The sequence below is a fragment of the Accipiter gentilis genome, chromosome 21, assembly GCF_929443795.1.
Source record: "Accipiter gentilis chromosome 21, bAccGen1.1, whole genome shotgun sequence".
NCBI classification, from domain to species: Eukaryota; Metazoa; Chordata; class Aves; order Accipitriformes; family Accipitridae; genus Astur; species Astur gentilis.
The window spans coordinates 22,642,022-22,663,590 of record NC_064900.1 but is presented as its reverse complement, the minus strand read 5'-3'; the positions used below and the strand labels follow the sequence as shown (position 1 = coordinate 22,663,590).

General features: G+C 37.3%; 1 pseudogene; it reads right to left on the bottom strand.

The window, feature by feature from the left end:
- LOC126048814 (multidrug resistance-associated protein 1-like) overlaps positions 1-21,569 on the bottom strand; it is a 37,667-nt pseudogene that overhangs the window by 5,233 nt on the left and 10,865 nt on the right.

The following is a 21,569-nucleotide window of genomic DNA, read 5'->3' as shown; positions in this document are numbered from 1 at the left end:
GGGGGCCTACAGGAAAGCCAGAGAGGGACTCTTTACCAGGGCGTGTAGTGATAGGATAAGGAGTAATGGCTTTAAACTGAAAGAGGGTGGATTTAGATTAGATATTAGGAAAAAAATATTTACTGTGAGGGTGGTGAGGCACTGCAACATGTTTCCTAAAGAAGCTGTGGATGCCCCATCCCTGGCAGTGTTCAAGGCCAGGTTGGATGGGACTTTGAGCAGCCTGGTGTAGTGGAAGGTGTCCCTGCCCATGGCAGGGGGTTTGGAACTAGATGATCTTTAAGGTCCCTTCCAACCCAAACCATTCTATGATTCTATGAGTTATTCTAGCTAAGACTGTTAAACTGGCATAATAAAACCTGATGTCGTAGTTGTGGTCTCCCTGTTTTGAGGCTTCTTCCATGTAATTGCCAACATGCAGTTGTGACATTTGTCAGGATAGCATTATGCCAGCAGTACTGAAGATTACTGTCTAATGAAATAGCTAAGATTCTCAAAAATCCAATTCTAAAGCCTGATAGGCCATAACAGAGCCTGTTTTCAAAGATCACTGAAACTCTATTGGAGTTTTATACCTCTGTCTCTTGGCAGCCTGTGAAATTTGGGGTTATAATTTCTCAAAAAAAAGTATCTTGCGTTAGTCAAAAAGAAAGAAAAGTTATCTCTAAAACACAACTCACCTGTGGAATAATGTTAAGATTTCCACGTAGGTCATGGAGTCCAATAGTTGACATATCAATTCCATCAATAATTATTTTGCCTTCAGATCTCTCTAAACAAGCAATTTGTGAGTGTGCATTTACCAGCTCCTGTTCTTCCAACAATTCCAACCTGAAACAGAAAGTTTTCTGATAAAGGCTATAACTTTCCATGCTACACATTCTATATGAAATATGATTAGTGAATTCAGTGTCAACTTTCAGTTCAAAACTTCGGTTTCTTTCAGCAACATGCAATCCTATAGGTGGATAAAGCTGAAACTCACTTTTGGAACACGTGACTCGCAATCACAGCTTTCCCTCAGAAGCTGTACAGCCTATGCCTGGTTCAGTGGGAATCCTTTCCACTCCCCTCCCTTTTGTCTAGCACTCCTCAGCTCAAACCAATGACTCTAAACTAGGTCTCACTTGGTGTTCCTTGACCCCAAACCCAAAGCTGATTAGCACTAATCTGGCAGCATATTCCTCTACATAAATATTCAGCACAGTGGACAAGAGGTTTAATTTCAAATTTGGATCTTCCTTAAAACTGCTAAATTCATAAAACATTATCTCAGTTTCTTACAGGGATAAGAATTTCTACATAGTAGGAGAAAATACTTTTCCCTTTCTCATTTGTCTTTTCTTTAATGTCTTATCCACTTAACATCTTCCCTGTTCAACATCATCTTGCTGTGTCTAGTACTGGAGTCTCCTCACATGAAATCCTTTTGAAGCAGAAAGTTAGGAAACAGAATTTTATACCTCCAATTTATTTCTTCTTATTTACAGTACCTTCTCTTTACTCTGTGTCTGAAAAGAGACATCATTCAGGGCTCAACCAAGATCCTTCCTGTACTGAGCCTTGTAGTTTACAAACTCTATTATTCCTCTATCTGGCCACCCTGCTGGTGGTCTTTTTGACATTATACATGCTTCCTGGAATTAACATCATTGGTATTTCAGTATATGACAGTAAAAATGTTACAAGTTAATAAAAACATTAGAAAAATCATATATATCTTTAAAAATCCCTGGAGCTTTTAGGATAATTCCAATACAGTATTAAGGGAAGGAGAACCTGCTCATGAACACTGGGCAGAAACATTCCACCTGGGTTTTTTCAGGGGTTTTGGTTTGTGGTTTGTTTTTTTTTTCCCTAACAACATCTTATACACTCATTTAAAAAAGTAGACTCCATTTAACTGGGTAGTTGCTAATAGTCTGGTATCTGTTCCATCAACTGACAGGAACTGAATTTAATCTGATGCCTGATCTCCCAAATATTTAAAATGCATATTTTATGGGAAACTTTTTAAGGAGTAGGAGAGAGCAGAAAGATGTGAAAAAAAGTTAAGAAACATAAAACATGGGGGAAAGGGTAAAAGAGAATGAAGAGGTAGAAGAGTCTTGTTTCCGAGACAGACTAAGGCTCTTATGCCTTTGTACTTGACATGGGTACTACTTTCAGAAAAGCACAATAACCAAAGCAAATTGGTTTGAAACAAATGTCTCTCCAGAAATTAGGTGACTAACAGTTAGGGGTCTGACAGGCCTCTCTTGCCATCTTAAAATGCTCCTCTTGGTTGCACATAGCATAAGAGAGTTCACTTGAGCTGTAGCTGCATTAGTCTTACTATAAAATCCATTGGTAAGAAGGATGCCAAGCAATTTACTGATCAAAACAGGAATAAAACTGCTATGACTATAAATGTAATGAAGAAGCTACATATTATTCTCAATGTTAAAAAAAAATGAGAAAGTATTTAATAACAAATTGTAACCTATTACCACTCACCAACATTAAAGTCAATCGAAGTCAGTAATTTTCTATGCACATAAATAAATATTCAAGAAGAATGTTCACCATTTCAAGAAGAATGCTCATCTCTTTATCCATTTTTGCATGTTCATAAACTCTTTCAACTGAAACTGCATTGGTTTCGATTTCACATGCTTTACGCACCCAAAAATTTAGACTCTGAATTATTTGGGGAAATAGTTGCATCACAGAATGTAAAAATTTGACTCTACTAGAATACAGCATTCTGATTTCAAAACTTACCCTGAATTTCATAATCACAGAAGCCAAAAAGTGTACAGAAAATGATGAAATGCCAAATGAACTATCACTTAGAAAATCACTGATCTTGGCATTCCTCTGAGCACTTCTTTCTGCTTTTAAGACTGACCAATGAGTATAACAGCTCCAGAAATTTGAAACTACTTCAGGATCAACAGAAAGTACACAGTAATTATGTGATATGTTGAAAGGAAAAACATATACAGCTCATATTGTGGGTACATTATTGTACTATTCCCTAGGTAAAGTAAGCTAGCAATACAGAACAAAGAATTTGTAATGGAGATATGTATTTGGTCTACCATGTCTGGCAAATTTGTTGCCTTCAAACACTGGGAATGCTTCTGCAGACAGAATTGGTACCACTTCCATGGTTAAATATTCCCACTTCTATAGGAAAAAAGTGAGCCAAAAGAATTCTTAGTCAACTGTTTTGAGATGCTGTATGCAACTAAATAAAGAATGGTGTCAATTTGACATCAGACAGAGGTGAAAAACTGTGCAGTACTTGTGACTGTTATCACCAAGTATAGGATGATATAAAGGAGATTCTTCAATCTCTGAATAATAGAAAATGGAACTCTTTTGAGTTGGGGGTGATGTGGATATGCCATGACAGGTAATTGTCTGTATATTTTTTTTGTATTTCTATTCAGTAGTATCTGTCAGCTGTGTTTCTGAAGTACTTACCACAGTAAGAGAATTTGGATACAGCTAGACTTCTAAGCATCACAAGATTAAAGAAACTTGGATGCTTAGTTTGTGTATACATAATACTTAAGATTTATTTTAACTAGCAACTTATCAATACAATTTATCTTACTTCAAGACATATTTCAAATGTGGTTCTTACATATTACTTTTACAAGAACAATGCCAAAGTAAATGATTTTATTCAACTTCTACATAAGCATTCCTACATAACATTCAGTAAGTGAACAAGAAATCAGTTATGAAGTATAGTTGTACCTGTTCTTATTTGGTTTAACAAAATACTTTAAAATAAACCATACCTAGTTTCATTAACTTGATTTTTAAATATGTTTGAATAATTATTATTTCATCTAAATTCAGAAGTGGAAAATAATTAATGTGAAGCTTCCCAGAATTAATAGAATTCAAAGGAAAACTCTGTTCTGCCCAAGGGATTTAGTTTCATCAATGCCACCATGTATATTCACCTACACAACTTCGTTTATGTATTCTTCTCTTTTCATATACAATGTGGTAGCAGCAAAAAATGTATACCATTACTTACATTTAGAGCATAGGATATTGATAAACCCACTGTAGAGGAACTCACTGTATTTCCAGCTAGTACTACAAACAGTGCAGCAAAGAACACCATTAAACTTCCCAGAAATTCAAGCCTGACACATAGCCACCTGTAGTAAATCAAGGCAAAGAAAAAAGTGAATTACCTCCAAATTTTTTATAGTATAGTGAATACATTGCTAATATAAGGACTCTTTGAGATCATTATATTAGCAATTTACCCACTTTACAAGAGAGATGAGCACTATCATTCCCATTTTACAGATGGACTGGGGAGGGAATATGACATATCTAGAACTGGTAGCACCACTAAAAAGAAAATACAGGTCTCAACTCCTGGCTAGTGCTCCCTTCACTCCCCTCATACTGCTTTCCTACTCTTCCTATCCGGAAAAGATTCAGGTATTTGACTGAAAACCAGAACTGAAAAATCTTATCCTTGCTAATCTTTGTCTGTAATTGAACTGAATCACAAAGGAAGGAGAGGAAATGGACTTATTTCCTTAAACCCAGGATTCCACTCTCAAGACCTACTTCCACATGAACTACTGAACTATAAATTTGTTCATAAACTTGTAAGAGGAACTGTTAGTTGAAATGTAGCACAGTCTATGCTCATGGCCTATTGGTATCTATGAGCATCAAGAAACAGGAACGTAGCCATTAGTCGTTCTGAAACATTACTTTTTGGTTTCTCAGTAGCATAACTGACACTTGACAAAAAATAGCACAGGTAGTATAGGCATCATTATATTTTACATCTGCTGTTTCAGGGTTACTCTTCAACTTTTAACTTTCACTATAATATACACCCCATATTTTCAGGTAACTTCATCAAATTTCTTGGTGGGATCTATATCAAAAATGTATTTTCCTAAGAATAAGGAAAATACAACAGAAAAACGTAAGTCATTAAAAGTTCCCAAGCATTACAGGATATATTCAAGAAGTGTTCTAATTTCCTTTTAAGAAGCCTGAAGATTTTTTCTGAAAGCAATTTCAAATGTTGTGTATATATATATATATATATATATATATGTATATGTTTGGGGTTTTTTTTTCACAGTAAGGAATAACTTAAGCCTGTACCTTTGACTGCTTTGGATATTTCACCCACATACATCTAGAAACCCTTATAAAAGCTTAATGCACTTGAATAGTAAAATAAAAGTATCCCAGGGGAATAACTACCACTATGAATAGTGATGAGGCAGATGTGATAACTAGAATGGTTCCAATAACATCTAGTGTACAATTTAGCCAAGTTCATAAGTAATAATGGAAACGTAAGTCCACTATAAAAAAGTCCTGTAATAATGCACAGAAGAATCAAGATTTTGTGAGTAAATTCCACTAAAAACTTGAAGAAAGCATCCTTTAAAAATGGAATCAAACTAAAGTATCTTCAATAAAAATTAGTAGGATCCCTCCTGATTATATCGTAACAAAATGTATTAATATATCATTATTGTTTTCTAAAAGTGAAATAGATATAATAGCTTTTAGACTACTCATAGTATGTCAGAGAACAGGCTCAGAGTGTTTGAAGTAAAAAAGAGACAGCTCTTGCTATTTTGCTACTCAATACTATTTAGCTTATGTAAAGCACAGCAGACTGAAAAGAAGGCCAGGAATTCAGATCCTAACTCTTGTATGCTCCTGTTATTAATTCTAGAAGTGTACTGAAATATTAATATTAATCTTTTACTGTACATGGTAAAGCTTTTTCAAACCCAGTTTACAATATGTTGCTACCAAAGACTAGGGGCTTGAGTGAAACCTAAGTCAACTCACCTTTTAGTGTATCATGCAACCACTCTCGGGTCTATTCTTGAGAACACAGCTATTTACAGTCACTGTATTTTCAGTAATTGGTAATGCATTGCAACAATCTAGTTATGATGAGAGTGGGAAGTATTAAAGTCATAGTAAATAACATTTGTTTGTGTATTAGAGGTTCCAATTAAAGCCAAAACACTACAAAAATAGAAAATAACATTCACTTTAAGTATATATACCTCTGAGAATGTGAATTTAATGTATTAATTGGTTTTGACAGTAACATTTGATTCTGATATGCAATATACTATCGAAGAAAAATATGGTTTGTTTTTTTAAAAAAAACAGATCAGATTTAGGTCTGGTAAACTTGCTGCACTGCAGGAATGGCCTTTGAGTAATGGCCTCCCAATGATCTTGGACAGGGTCTATACAACTTCTACTAATAACATGTTTTGGTGATTTTGTAAGAAAATAGCTTTAAACAGTTTTTTAAGTTTTTATGTACTGAAACAGCTTTCTATTGCTAGATATTGCATTCACTTACTTTGGCATCTTTAATTTTTCAGCAATACTAAATGGAGTTAAATCTGTAGTGACTTAAGCTTAATTTTCATAAAATGGAAAATACATACGAGTTTTCCCTTTACCTTTGTAAATCTATTGATGATCTGACCAACTGGATTAGTTTCAAAATGCTGAAGAGGAAGGTGCTACACATTGTCTAACAGCTGATGGTGCAATGCCCGAGAAGCAGACAGGGATCCCCTGGTGAGCAGATAGGCGCTGCAGCAAACGGGAAGACCTTGTGAATGGATACATTAAAAGACAGTATGAATGGTTGGGGCGGGAAAGGAAATGGAGCTTGTTTCTGTCACTGTTTTCTACCACAGTAAGCACAGTCCCACTTCATATCTTAGATTTACAAATGTACATATTTGTATTTTGTTGATACATCTTACTACTTCATAAGTATGTTTTTCCTGCAATTAATTCTCTCATGCTAGCTTGCCACTACACATCAACACAGGTTTCCTTCCTCACTGAGATGCCAACATAAATTCATTAGGTTACACTTGGATGTTCCAAGAATTCACAGAAGTATCATAAAATTAAACAGCATTTTCTTTGACATGTCTGTATATCTCTTCTCTCCCCAGATTAAACTATGATACTGTGTTGCATACAATTCTGTTTATGAAACAACCAGCATTATTTCTTTACTAACACATATTCAGGCAGATCAAATTTGGCAAATGGTGAGAAAACAGTCATAAATGCTCATCCTTGCCTTGTATGAATCCCAGAAGCCCATAGATACAAAGTTTATAGATTTGTGATTGTTTCCATTCTGTGAAATCATTAACTTTTGCTGTTTCTGCAGTCCAGGTGCTAAGCCACAGATTTTGTCCAACGGCTGGTGCATTTTGTCCTAAATAAGCAGCTATAGTTAGCCACATCCATCACCAGTTGAAGGCTTGGAGGTATTTCAAAACAACTGACATTTTCATCTAAATATATTTAAAAAATAGAACATATTAAAAAGAGTTACTCTTAAAATTATTATCATTGTGAAGGCAAATACATATTAGATAATGTGAATTAGATACATTAAATTCAGAATAAATCTAAAGAATTTCTTAACTAAATCTGGTAACTTAGGTATATAAAATCATACTGTAAAAAGGTTTCCTCTCCCCCTATACTCTGCTCTTTAATGATTCATATTCTAGGCAATCTTGCTTGTGCCAGTTTTCAGTCTCAGACTTAAAAAATCTTACATATGTAGATTATACAAAACAAACAAATAAAAACCAACCAACCAACCAAACAAACAACAGTACAATTCCTGGGCAATTTGTATGAAGCAAATCTTACTCTATTCATCAATGGAACTAGAAACTTTAGAACTGCCACTCTGGGCTACTGGAGCCAAGGAAATTAGTGTTGGCAGGAGAAAGTTCTCATCCTTGGTGTAAATGAGACTAATGGGACCAAACTTACTTAGTTAGGCCACCTGAAAGGCAGAACTGGTAGGAGCAGAATAATGACAGATTCTTGTATTTCATTACAGGGTCTGCAGTGAAATGAGCTCTAGTTGGCACAAACTCTTCTGTCTCTTCTGCAAATTCATTGTTTTCAAGTGCCTATTTCTACCACCTTGCTAGAAACTCATACCTTCTTCCCCTCTCCACCTTCCCCATTCTTATTTTAATTAAACTGTAGCTTCCCAGGAAGTTTTGACCTTCTGCACACTCTGTTTCACTTGTTCTTTTCCTTCCCCTTAGCAGTGTCATATTTTTTTAATGGAGACTGCAGAAAGTGAGCTTCTAACATAAAACAATACTGCAGCAGTATTACCAGGCAAAATTTCTAGTCTCTGCTCCAGGACACAGGTATTTAAACTTCCTAACGGTAAGACAGAATGTTTTTCTAAGAGAGGTAAAAGCTTTTTTAATCTTCTTCTTTCTGAAATATGCAAACAGTCTGGACCTAAATGTAATATGAAAATACAGCCAGTAGCAGATCATCAAAATCTCAAAAATCTCAGACTACACTTAAAATTTGGTCAAAACCTGTAAGATTTATTTTAAATTCAGTAATGAGATGTCAGGTAACCTTAATAAGAAACAGAAAATTGCAACTGCAAAATAATACATTTTTATAAAAACAAATTTCAAAGCCTTTTCCATTAGTAATACTTACACCAGCAGTGGCAACTTTTTCTTTATTGTTACTGAGTATTTTCCATTGATCAAAGGAAGAACTGCAAATGAGAAACACTTTCAAATATTCTTGTGAATTATCATACAAAGAATATATCCATTTATCCCTAAGCAAAAATGGATACTATAAAATCTTGTAAATTTTTCTTATGGAGACACGAACTGTCCTCAGCTGTTCTATTTTTGTTGTTAGAATAATGTTATGGTCAGAAGACAACACTAGGTATGGCCTTTTCATTTCTTGTATAATTATGTGTAGATAAAACTGAGCTTGCCCTACATAGGTGTCAGCTAGAGATGCAAGACCACCCTTTTCTGAGGCATATGAGTGTGGTGCAACTTGGTTCTCAGCCCCTGTCTGGGCCCAGGATTAGGGCTTACAATTTGACACATCCCATTCTACCACTTCTGGACCAGGGTCGTTAAGCTTAAGTGTCCTGCATTGTCTGAACTTGCTAGGTTGAGTGTCTTCTACTTCATCTTTGCACTGTCTTCTACCACTGCAAATAAATCACTACAGTGCTTTACAAATTAATCTAGGAGGTCATTCAACAATTTTAAAGCCCGGAAGTTTTCTTAAAGGTGGAAAAAGACAAATCAATGTTACAGGGGAAAAACAAAGCATAAACAATTTGTTAACACACCAAGAAGTCAAACTGTTGCCAGGGAATTGTGGGTGCATCCACATCAGTGACTCCAGCTGGTCTTCTGAAAGTCCCCTTTATTCCTGCTTTAATGTACTTTGGTTCACAGAGTGAAGCAGCCCATACCAGACCTCTTGAACTCATGCAGCATATTAACTGGATTTATTTTGTATAAAGTGAAACCAGAAGATGAGCTCCAGATACATGCTATCCAGCCAACTGCTGATGGGCATTCAGGCTTAACCCAAGTTTACACAGTGAAGCATAGCAGCACAGCCTTCAGCACTTAGGGTTGTTCTAGCATTGCATCAGTTAAGCAATGGCTAATGGGTTTTTTAAAATACTTACTCTTTATGTTTCAGCAGTTCTCTTTGTTGCAGACTCCTGCCCAGTTGGCCCTCTTCTTTTGAAGAATTCACTATAACAGAAAAATAAAATAGAAAATTCTTTTCAGTATTGTACCATGAGTAGACAGGTACAGTACAAGAAGCTAGAAATAAAAAACAGGGGCAAAATAATGAATGGGGATACTTTAAATTAAGAACTCCTTAAGTCGACCTAGTGTTGGGACAGCTGCTACACAAGACAGACACATTTATGACCAAATGCTAGAACTGTGACAGCAGGTCAATCTCCCTCATAAGCCTAGAGTCTCTTTAGAATTCCATTCCTGCTTAGTGAAAGTATTAGTATCACTGCAAATATAAACACTAATGTTATTCTCAAAGTATTCTTGCATCATGGCTGGAAAACCGAGCTTCCTGTTCTTTGTGTGTTAATGAAAGAAGTCAACACTATTTTTCTTCCAGGAATGGATTTTTTATTTCTTTTTTTTATATATTTGACATTATTTTTGTCAACAGATCTGTTAAGACAAAGATATATTTTCTACATCCATCCATCCTGCTGAATGTACCTCTGCTGTATAATTTTGTATCACAATACATCACATGCTGTTTCTTCTCCTCATTACTTTGGTTCCCCTTCCCTCTCTTTATTACCCTTCATGAATAATACATATTTCCTTACATGGCTACTTCACACTTTCATCCCAACACAGCTAACTCAGGACTGCCCACTGCTGCCTTTTGCAAATTTGCTGTTCTGTCTTTCCACTCTTCCCTGTCAAAACCCAGCAAATATTTGAGAGTGCTGGCTCCAGTATGGGGACTGAATTAATAAGCCCACCAGATTGTGCATTGTACTTAATACAGGCTCAATTTAAAGTTACTAAGCTAACTGAAAACCAGCATTATAAACATCTGCAGTTACTCATCTGTCATAGGACTCTTCTGTGTCATGTGGAGAGATTCCTTGTCTCAAAATTAAATAACTACAATTAATCTCCTCCTGAAGTACATGATGAAAACAGGTCAAACAGACTGCATTGTCAATGAACCTATTTCTTTCCCACAACTGTAAAGAGCACACATTGAACAACTCTGGTACAGAAGAAAGTTGAGTCCCAATCCATCCATGTGAATGATTTGTAAGTATGCTTTTCTAAGATACCTGCAGTACTTGTTTTTATATGCTGTCTACTTGTTGGCTGGAAGTATTTCATAAGAGTATTAAAAGTTTCTTCTTTTTTTTTCTCCTGCAAATGGACCATATTCTCCTACTCCTTCTACCGTACTCCATGATTACAGCAGTCTAAGGTGATGGAAATGCGAAGCATCCAATATAAAACAGGACATAATCATTGACACTACAAGATTAATTTGAAATGTTTGTAAGTTATTTATTGGGTGATAAATCCTTAGCAGAATCAGAGATAATACAGTATGTAAAAATAGAAAACAACTGCATAAGGCAGCTTTATCATACATTCATTAGTTGAAAAAGTAAACCATTCAATCTCAAGACATTAAAGCCTGAATTTTTTTTCAGTTTATAACCTATAGTTCTATACCAAAACATAGACAGGAATGCTCTACATTTTCCAGCAATTAGTCTATTTGTTTCTAGGAAGTGGAGGAGGAATATTTTGAGATGCTTGAATGAAAAGGGAAAAAACATTAAGCAACCACAGTATACAAATCTCACCTTCCATTAGGGTTGTCTCTCCACTTGTATGCTCTGTACTGAAGACTTTAATAAGGTCAGCAAAATTAGCTCTCTTTGAAATGAGTTCTTGGTAGGTCCTCATTTGACTTATTCTGCCCTCTTCCATTACTATTATAAGATCAGTGTGAGGCAGGAGCGTCAGGTTATGAGTCACCAATATACGAGTCTGAAACACAATGTTTTCCATTTTACCATATAAATATAAAGCATATATTAAAAGTAGAGATTATATTTTGATAGCTCAAATGAGATAATGGATTTTTTTCTGGAATTTTGCTCATTTGTCTACTTTATTATTATTTATTGCCTACTTTACTACATTACTCTCTTAATTGCTGATTGTAATGTCAAAATTTATGTTTATAGCTACTTGCTATTACTTGTACTTACCTGTTCCTTAAAGTGTATCTTCTGCTCAGGAATGGTTTAGATTAGGTTGAAAAGAGAAGAGGTAGATACTACAGCTTTTAATATACTACATGAATTTTGTAGCAGTTTGATAGTCTCAATATTAAAATCTGTTTACAAGTCTACCATTACTAGAGTCCTTGCTTCTGCCAAATACTCACAACCCACGGAGCAAATAAGAAAAGGGAGAAGGGAGAGTGGGAAAGTGAAAAACATTTACTTTATGGTAAGTAACATATTCATAATAGTATGTATTTCATAGTAATACATGTGTTTTACAGGCATCAGCCAGTGGGAATAATCTGTACAAATTCGTAACACTGAGCTTTTTTATAAGCTATCTTACCTTCCCACATGAACAGTTTTAAAATGGAAAAGTCTATTCCTCCTGATTGCACTTTCCCCTCGGAATTTCTTTGTTCAATAGCAAGCCTTTCTTTCTATAACCTATGCTGGCTATAACCTATTTACTGCAGTGAGGCATCAAGAGCGACCACAAAGGGGTCCACCTTGCCTTCTATATGCAGATCACAGCACTTCTCAAAAACGGCCAGTAAAGAAGAAATGAGCAAATATTACATGAAACTTTCAGACTCCCAGGTCAGACCATGTCTCAACCTTTTTTTCAGTCTGTCCTCTCTACCCAATAGGCTTCAAATTGGCACAATCAGCTTGCTTTTTATTTAGCCTCTTTATTCAGAATAATTTTCATCAACACACTGGGTAAGAGATGAGCTTTTGCAGAACGACTGTGACTTTTACTGTGTCTGTTGTATTGTACAAAGCAGTTCATCCGCAAATTGAAAGGAAGCCGTCCTACTTCACCTTGCTTTTTAGCAGACCTGAAGGGCCAATTAGCTTCTCAAAAAGATGTTTCCCAACATGTACATCTACAGCAGATAGTGGGTCATCCAGAAGATACAAGTCAGCATTGCTGTACACAGCTCTAGCAAGACTCACCCTCTGCTTCTGCCCTCCACTTATATTGACAGCCTAAGAAAGATAGCCAAAATATTCCACATTTAAATATGAAATACTAAAAAAGACCAGTGTATCACACTCAGTCTCATCATTATTTTTTCAGGTAATCAAAGTAAATTTTATACTAGATATGAAAATAGAAAGGTAACATTTGGATTTTCAAGTAGAGTAAAGTTTGGGCTCTGTTGATTAATTCCCACTCCAAAATGGGGAAATGCAAGGTACTTCAGATAATTAAAAAATAACTTTTATTTACTGTCATACAGGCATTTTTACAGTATAGAGGAAACCCCTGGAGAAAAGAACAGGGCTGACAAACTTCTGTATAGAAAAGAGCCATTTTAAAAATTAATAAGAGTTCAGAGCTTAAATAAAAGTTAAGTTCATAGTAAATAAACTAAGTAGGGAGATGGGCTAGGTGTACTTGGCTGAGCACTGCTTAGTCATCAATGTAAACTATAAAAACATAAAAGCCCTAACTTAAATTACTGCATAATTTCTGACACCTCAAATTCTCACCCTTTCTCCAATCTCTCCTTGGCCTCCATTTGGTAACTATTCCAAATCTGGCAGTAAAGCACAAGACTCTAAAACAAGTTCGTAGTATGGCCTGTTTAGATTTGCACCAAAGAGAATATTTTCCTGTAAACTGTCATTTTGAATCCAAGCCTGCTGAGAAACATATGCCACTGAACCCTAAAAAGAATTGGAAACAATTTTTTCACTTGGGCTTTCTGAACATCAAAAATAGCATTTAAAAATACATTTGAAATTCCAGCTTTACCTCAAAGTAACCAGTAATTACTCCCAAAACTTAGACATTACTAAACTGTTAAAATTTTTACTAAGTCAGGTAATAAAAACAATCTGTTGTATATTCCTGTATAACAGCTTGCCTACAATTATTATAAGAGCCCATACTTTGAATAAAACTGACAGAGCTGGGACATACACTGAGCAGTCTTTCAGGAAAAGATCTCAGTGAGAAACAGGCATCCACTGTAAGATTTATATGCAGAAAAATGGTTCTGTATTAGGTATATATGAAAATACAGTTTGATTGTATTATTACATAATATGCTGTGGAGTGTGTCAGCCATTAGAAATTAAGGTAACAGAATAGGAACGATAACTGGAAATGCTCTTAGATTTTTTCTTACATTAAGCTACATGTCCAATGAAAATCTATTAATTTTACAACAAATTGATAGTATAGACACAATTGTTGGGTATATGCCTTCCTTATTAGATTCTACAGAGCTGATCTTTTTCCCATTAATTCCCAGATTCAGAACACCTCAACTTCATACTCTTCCCCGACCCCCCAACAGCGACAGGATACTGTACTAGATTTCGACAGGAGTGGATTCCTGTTCAACACTTATTTTCAAGGCTGAGACACTTCTTTAACATTGTCACATACACTTGCAACCAGATTAACCGATATCGTGTTTATCCATTGATATTTATTGGCTCAAGCACTGTAGTCTGCCATCAGAAGTTAACTTCCTCCATATCTATAACCTATAAAAAACTTCCCTAAACACTATTCTGTGATGGGGACTTTCATTGCTCTGTGTAACTACAAGACAAGTTAAGCTACAGGGTTTCCTATCACTAGGAGACCCAGCACGTTAATTCTATCTCTGCCTAAAGTTCAGCTTTGCCTCTATTTCCATATCCTTTATCTTCTCTAGCCATAAGCCATTGCAAGAAAGATGACCATCTTCTACAACAGTTTATAACCACTCCAAGTGCATCATGTTTGTACAGCTGTTTAAAACCAGCAACCATTAGATGTTTAGGCTCAATATATGACTTAGACATTCATGATTTTTGCACTGAATTACATAGATTATAAAAAAAAAAAAAAAAGAAAACAGTTTTGCAATCACTTAGGTTGAAAAAAAAGAAAGAGAAATTGTTACACTGTTAACAAAGCGTCACTGTGTTACTTTTAAGATTTAAGAAGCTGAAGCTACCCTTGCCAGTATTTCTACAACCATAAATAGTTGAGGAGGAAAAACTGCACTTTCAAAAGCAATTCTGCTTAATTTAGGTATTGAGGAGTGGACAGAGCAGGGGGACGCGGACAGACAATCTTACTTTTCTCTGAACTGTTCCTTCAAGTTTCTTCATTTCTCTAAGAACAGCAGAAAGGAAAGATGACTTTCCAGATCCAACCTGTCCCACAACAGCAACTAAAGAGCCTTCAGGAATGCTGACACTCAAGCTGGAAATATTGAGGAAGACAATTTAGTTATCCTCTTTGTAAATACTCCATCATGTATAGGTTGTGGTCACTGTAAGAAAGAAATACTCTATTTTACCCTCAAAATGACGAGAAATTAGTACTTCAGTTTGCACGTCTTTTGACTATGTACCATTGAGAAAATTCCAGTAATGAGTTTAAGTATAAATGTATTTGTCTGCAAATTAAGAGGTTGTGCTTTCATCTGGTCAGAATAAAATCAAATGGGAGACAGTCTAACCAATAAATAGTCTTATCGTATTCTTCTCAGGCCTGTGGTTCATGTTCCATCTTACTCTGACAATCAACTGCTAGACTTCTTATGTAGCCAATGCGTGATCCCTCTTAAGGAAAAAAATAGCTGTTTGGGTAAATAAAAACTGCCCTTCCTAATTTTGACAGCAAAATATGCAGATAAGTACAATATGTACTCATAAACTTTAGCATATAAGGAGAGCCACTTGTTGTGTCTGTACGCTATGCTACCTGGATCTAACTGTGTTCTGATTTGAAGGCCTTATGCTAAGATAAGCATAGTCTCTTCAGAATGGAGCTTGGAGCACAAATGAGGTAGAGAAAGACTGTGCCCAGGGACTATACCAGACTTTAATGAAGTCTGTATGTGATGCTGAAGGCAGCTCATACCTGGATACTATATTGCAGGCTATGGTGGCTGAGATGTGGATGCTCAATGCCATGTTATGGGAAGTGATCCCCCCAGCCCTGAGAGGAATAGGATAGACAGTGTAGTGAGATGGTTAGACTGGGTGGGTTGTAACCTCTTCAACTGTCTTAGTAAAATTTAACAGCTGTATAGAGCTTATCAAATAGGTTCTACATTCCACTCCAGCATTTCATTACTCCATTTCCTTACTAACTCTCCAATGTGTTCATCGCATAGCAGTTTGAGCATAGCTGAATTTACACCTAAGAAATACCTTGTAAAGAAATGACAAAAACAGGGGTGGTTTCAGGCAAGAGAGACCACTGTCAGAAAACCAAACTTTTTGTTTGTTTGTTCTTTGCAAAGAAAGCCACAGCCCAATTTTAAGATCAATATTCAATGCAAGGCTGCATAAACTACCCTAGCTTACTTTTAGGCAATATAAAATGCTATACTGACAAAAGGGCATCTTGCCAGTTAATGCTCCACAAAATGCAATTCAGGAAAAATTGATATTGCAGTTAAATCTCCCTTGTGTGATCTGAGGGGGGAGGTGGCAGGAAAGAACAAATGAAGACAGAGTGAAGAGGGAGTGAAGAGCACTGGCTTCCCATAGCACTTATACAGTGCTATGTTGGGGAACATGTACTTTTACGTGGTTCCTGTTGAAGCATCAGGGAGAACAGGTCAGATTTGACTTTCCATAGCACACTGATCACATGTGATACTCTGGAACAATAACTTATATTCTTTTTGATATGTAACATCATGAACTAGTCTGAATCAGAATACATTAAACCTGAACAAATTCTCTACAGACATCACATTCTGCCAAAGAAGCTCATAAAAATCTTTTAACAATATCTTACTTCTTTAAGACTGGCAGGCCGTTTTTTTCCCAGCGGAAAGAAGCACCAATAAACCCAACAGCATGATCTGTTGTAGTAAAGAAAAATGAGCAGAGAGTTGCTAATCCATCCCCTCAGTTGAGTTTCTTAATGATCACCCATATAAACTCATGACCAATTAAAAATCAGTAACTGCTGCTTACTTCCACTGCAGTTTGTATTGACATCCTCAGGGTTAACATCCTCAGCACACAGAAAATCCTCTAAACAGCTCAGAGAAGCTTTTGTCTGCAAGATGAACATATATATATATAATATGTTATATTTCTTTTATATATATAATGTTTATAACATGCCTGTGCTCCCTATATTTTTAAATAATATTTTAAAAGTTCTAGATAATAGGGAAAGACATATTCCTTGTCTTATTTGAAGACAGACAAAAAAGGTGTTCAGGTATATAAAATTTTTTTCTTGAAGTACTAAACAATCTAAAGTCACAAAAATGTGTATTTTTTTTCCTGAGGATCTACTGCTTGGTAGTTATAAAGTAACAGAGCATGCTTGACCTATCCAATGTTAGAATATATTGTTAATCCTTGAAAGTCTGGCTCCTCTTACTCAATTAGTTTGTTTTCATAAACCTGTGGTGAAAATACTAGGTTTTTTGTTTGTTTGTTTTTTAAGAAATCACACAGAATAACTCTCTCTTCTTATAATGAAGAAAGACAACGTTTTACTGTGAGTGCATTATGAGATGTCCATCACTGTGCCGCAACAAAGTAAGAAGAGCTTAACGCGTGTGCTAATTTTTAAGCTATTAGAAGTAAACCTTAGGAAAATAAAAGGTTTTGATCTTACAGTATGCTAACCATAAATGAAATCAAATCAGGATGAGCATCTGCTCACAGCGGTCCCCTTCCTTACAAAAAGCTGAGTTGTGTACAAGCTGTGACAGAGTACATTCATGAGCAGCTCATATAATATACCCATAATAGAGTCTTAAAAGTAAGAAGTTCCCAACTCATATGGTAACCCTACTGGTGTACCCTTAGGACTGAAGGTGGCTGATATGGTACCCTCAGCATCTCTACTCCATTTTTTCTTTAATTCCTTCAGTGGTGACTTGAGAAAAACAGTATTGTAGAGTCCACAATGGGTCTCCCCAACTTGGCGTCACGGACTCCAATATATAACAATGGCTGGGTGGTTTAAACATGTGCTGCCCAAATAGTTCATACTTTATCTTTGGTGGACTATGAAGAAGATGAAAGAGTATGACCAGAAATTGAGTCCAGTCCACTGAAAGAACAAAGGCAAGAAACAGAAATCTCAGTCACAATTAGGTTTGCTACCCAATTTTCATTCTACTTAAATGACTGAGACACCGTTTAAACAGCCTGCATGCTTCTCATTCCATACAAATACTGTGCAGTTTCATCTTAATAAAATGTAACTTATAATAATTAAATTACTTAATCACCCCTAGAAATAGATGAAACTTGACTGAGTATAAACATCAGCCTTTTAAAGAACTTGTTCATAATATGTTTACCTGGGCTACAGCAGAGATCACAGATGGTAAATCAAACAAAGGCAGTCACAAAATGTTAAATAAAGAAATAGATGCAAAAACTTTAGTTGCTGTTAAAACAGTCTCTTTGTCCAGATAAAAGAAGACTCCAAATGTAGCCAATGAGACCTTTTAAATAAAAAAAAAGGAAAAGATACATCCAGAAGCAAAATCACATTATAACTAAAATTTATACACAGATACTATTTTTGTTTGCATTTGAAAGGTGTAGGATCACATTTCTGCTCATGTATAAACAGGGACTCTGTAACTGCTGCACATGGAAATTATTGCATAGCTGCAATACCGAGTGCAGGAATACTATAATTTTAGTGAGCAAAAAACATGGCTACTGTGTTTGACCCAACCACATACATGTGAAACTACATGAAATAACTTTCCCATCTCAGGAATTGATTTCTTCATTTTGAAAACACACAAACATGATGTTTCAGGAAATTCACTGCTTTTTTTTCTTTCTTCTTGCTATTGCTATGAGATTGGACATCAGGTAGAATTATTTACTGCAGATATTTTTATTTTAACCACTTGGAATTTTTTTCAAAAATCTAGTCAGTAGTCATCAGAGAATAAGCTGGCATCTTATGCAACACATATTCAAGCCTTCAGGATTACCCAGAAAAGCCTAAATTTAACAACCTGTCATATGGGGGTTGCTTCTGCCTTTCGTTGAGTTTAGGAGTCCTAAACTAAACTAGAAGTCCTAAACTAAACTAGTCATAAAGTAGGACTCCTAAGAAAGTCCTAAATAGTAAGTTGATTATTTCACTGTGTTTAATTCAAACTTCGAAATTTTCTCACTCACTGCTTCAAATATTTCAGTTATTATCAAGGTTACGGACTGAAGGATAGCCTTAATCTTCCTTTACACTATTCCTAGGGAATTTTCCTCTTCACCTCTTACATATTGTGAGTTAAGCACTAGAAGATGTCAGTTTGTGCAACTGAAGTTAATGGTGATCATTTATCCCTAACAAAGGTTCCAGTTTGAGCCATAGAATCATTTAGGTTGGAAAAGACCTTTAAGATCATTGAGTCCAACCATTAATCTAACGCTGCCAAGGCCACTACTAAACCATGTCCGCAAGCACCACATCTACACCTCTTTTAAATACCTCCAGGGATGGTGACTCAACCACTTCCCTGGGCAGCCTGTTCCAATGCTTGACAACCCTTTCAGTGAAGAAGTATTTCCTAACATCCAATCTAAACCTCCCCTGACACAACTTGAGGCTATGTTCTCTCATCCTATCACTTGTTACATGGGAGAAGAGACCGAGCCCCACCTCGCTACAATCTCCTTTCAGGTATTTGTAGAGAGCAATAAGGTCTCCCCTCAGCCTCCTCTTCTCTAAACTGAACAGCCCCAGCTCCCTCAGCCGCTCCTCATAAGACTTGTTGTCTAGACCCTTCACCAGCTTCATTGCTCTTCTTTGGATGAGCTCCAGCACCTCAAGGTCTTTCTTGTAGTGAGGGGCCCCAAAAGTGAACACAGTACTCGAGGTGTGGCCTCACCGGTGCTGAGTACAGGGGAATGATCACCTCCCTGTTCCTGCTGGCCACACTATTTCTGATACAAGGCAGGATGCTGTTGGCCCTCTTGGCCACCTGGGCACACTGCTGGCTCATAGTCAGCCAGCTGTTGGCCAGCACTCCCAGGTCCTTTCTCTGCTGGGCAGCTTTCCAGCCACTCTTTGCCAAGCCCATAGCATTACACGGGGTTGTTGTGACCGAAGTGCAGGACCCAGCACTTGGCCTTGTTGAAACTCATATGATTGGCCTTGTCCCATTGATCCAGCCTGTCCAGATCCCTCTGTAGAGCCTTCCTTCACTCAAACAGATCAACAGTCCTGCCCAGCTTGGTATTGTCTGCAAACTTACTGAGGTGCACTCAATCCCCTTGTCCAGATCATTGATAAAGATGTTAAACAGAACTGGCCCCAATACTGAGGCCTGGGGAACACCACTTGTGACCGGCTGCCAACAGTATTTAACTCCATTCACCACCACACTTTGTGCTCGGCCATCCAGCCAACTTTTATCCAGCTAAGGGTACGCATGTCCAAGCCATGAGCAACCAATTTCTCCAGGAAAATGCTGTGGGAAATGGGGTCAAAGGCTTTACTAAAGTCCAGGTAAACAACATCCACAGCCTTTCCCTCATCCACTAAGCATGTCATCTTGTCATAGAAGGAGATCAGGTTAGTCAAGCAGGACCCGACTTTCACGCACCCACGCTGGTTGGGCCTGACCACCTGGTTGTCCTGTACGTGCCACATGATGACACTCAAGATGATCTGCTCCATAACCTTCCTTGGCACTTAGGTGAGACTGATGGGCCTGTAGTTCCCCAGATCCCCCTTCTGGCCCTTCTTGTAGATGGGCATCACATTTGCTAACCTCCAGTCAACTGTGACCTCCCCAGTTAGCCAGGACTGCTGATAAATGGTGGAAAGTGGCTTGGTGAGCACTTCTACCACCTCCCTCAGTACCCTTGGGTGGATGCCATCCAGCCCTATAGACTTGTGTGTGTCTGAGTGGTGTAGCAGGTCGCTAACCATTTCCCTTAGATTATGGAGGCTTCATTCTGCTCCGTGTCCCTGTCTTCCACTCAGAGGCCTGGGTACCCCAAGACTAACTGGTCTTACAGTTAAAGACTGAGGTAAAGAAGGCATTAAGTACCTCAGCCTTTTTCTCAGCCTTTGTCACTATGCTTCCCCCTGCATCCAATAAAGGACGGAGATTCTCCTTAGCCCTCCTTTTATTGCTAATGTATTTATAGAAACATTTTTTATTGTCTTTTACGGCAGTAGCCAGTTGAAGTTCTAGTTGGGCTTTGGCCTCTCTAATTTTCTCCCTGCATAACCTTACAACACCCTGGTAGGTAGTCATCCTGAGTTGCCTGCCTCTTCTTCCAAAATTCATAAACTCTCTTTTTTTCCCCCTGAGCTTCAGCCAAAGATCTCTGTTCAGCCAAGTTCTTCCCCACTGGCTCATCTTTCAGCACATGGAGACAGCCTGCTCCTGTGCATTTAAGACTTCATTCTTGAAGAATGTCCAGCCTTCCTGGACTCCTTTGCCCTTCAGGACTGCCTCCCAAGGGACTCTGTCAACCAGTCTCCTGAACAGGCCAAAGTCTGCCATCCGAAGTCCAATGTAGCAGTTCTGCTGACCCCCCTCCTTACTTCTCTGAGAATCAAAACCTCTATTGTTTCATGACCGCTATGCCCAAGATGGCCTCTAACCATCACATGACCCCCAAGTCTTTCTCTGTTCGCAAACAACAGACCCAGCGAGGTGCCTTCCCTAGCTGGCTCACTCACCAACTATGTCAGGAAGTTATCTTCCACACACTCCAGGAACATCCTAGACTGTTTCCATTGTATTGTATTTCCAGCAGACATCTGGTAAGTTGAAGTCCCCCCACGAGAACAAGGGCTAGAGATTGTAAAACTTCTCCCAGCTGCTTATAGAATATTTCATCTGTCTGCCTGGTTGGGTGGTCTATAACAAACTCCTACCATGATATCTGCCCTGTTGGCCTTTCCCCT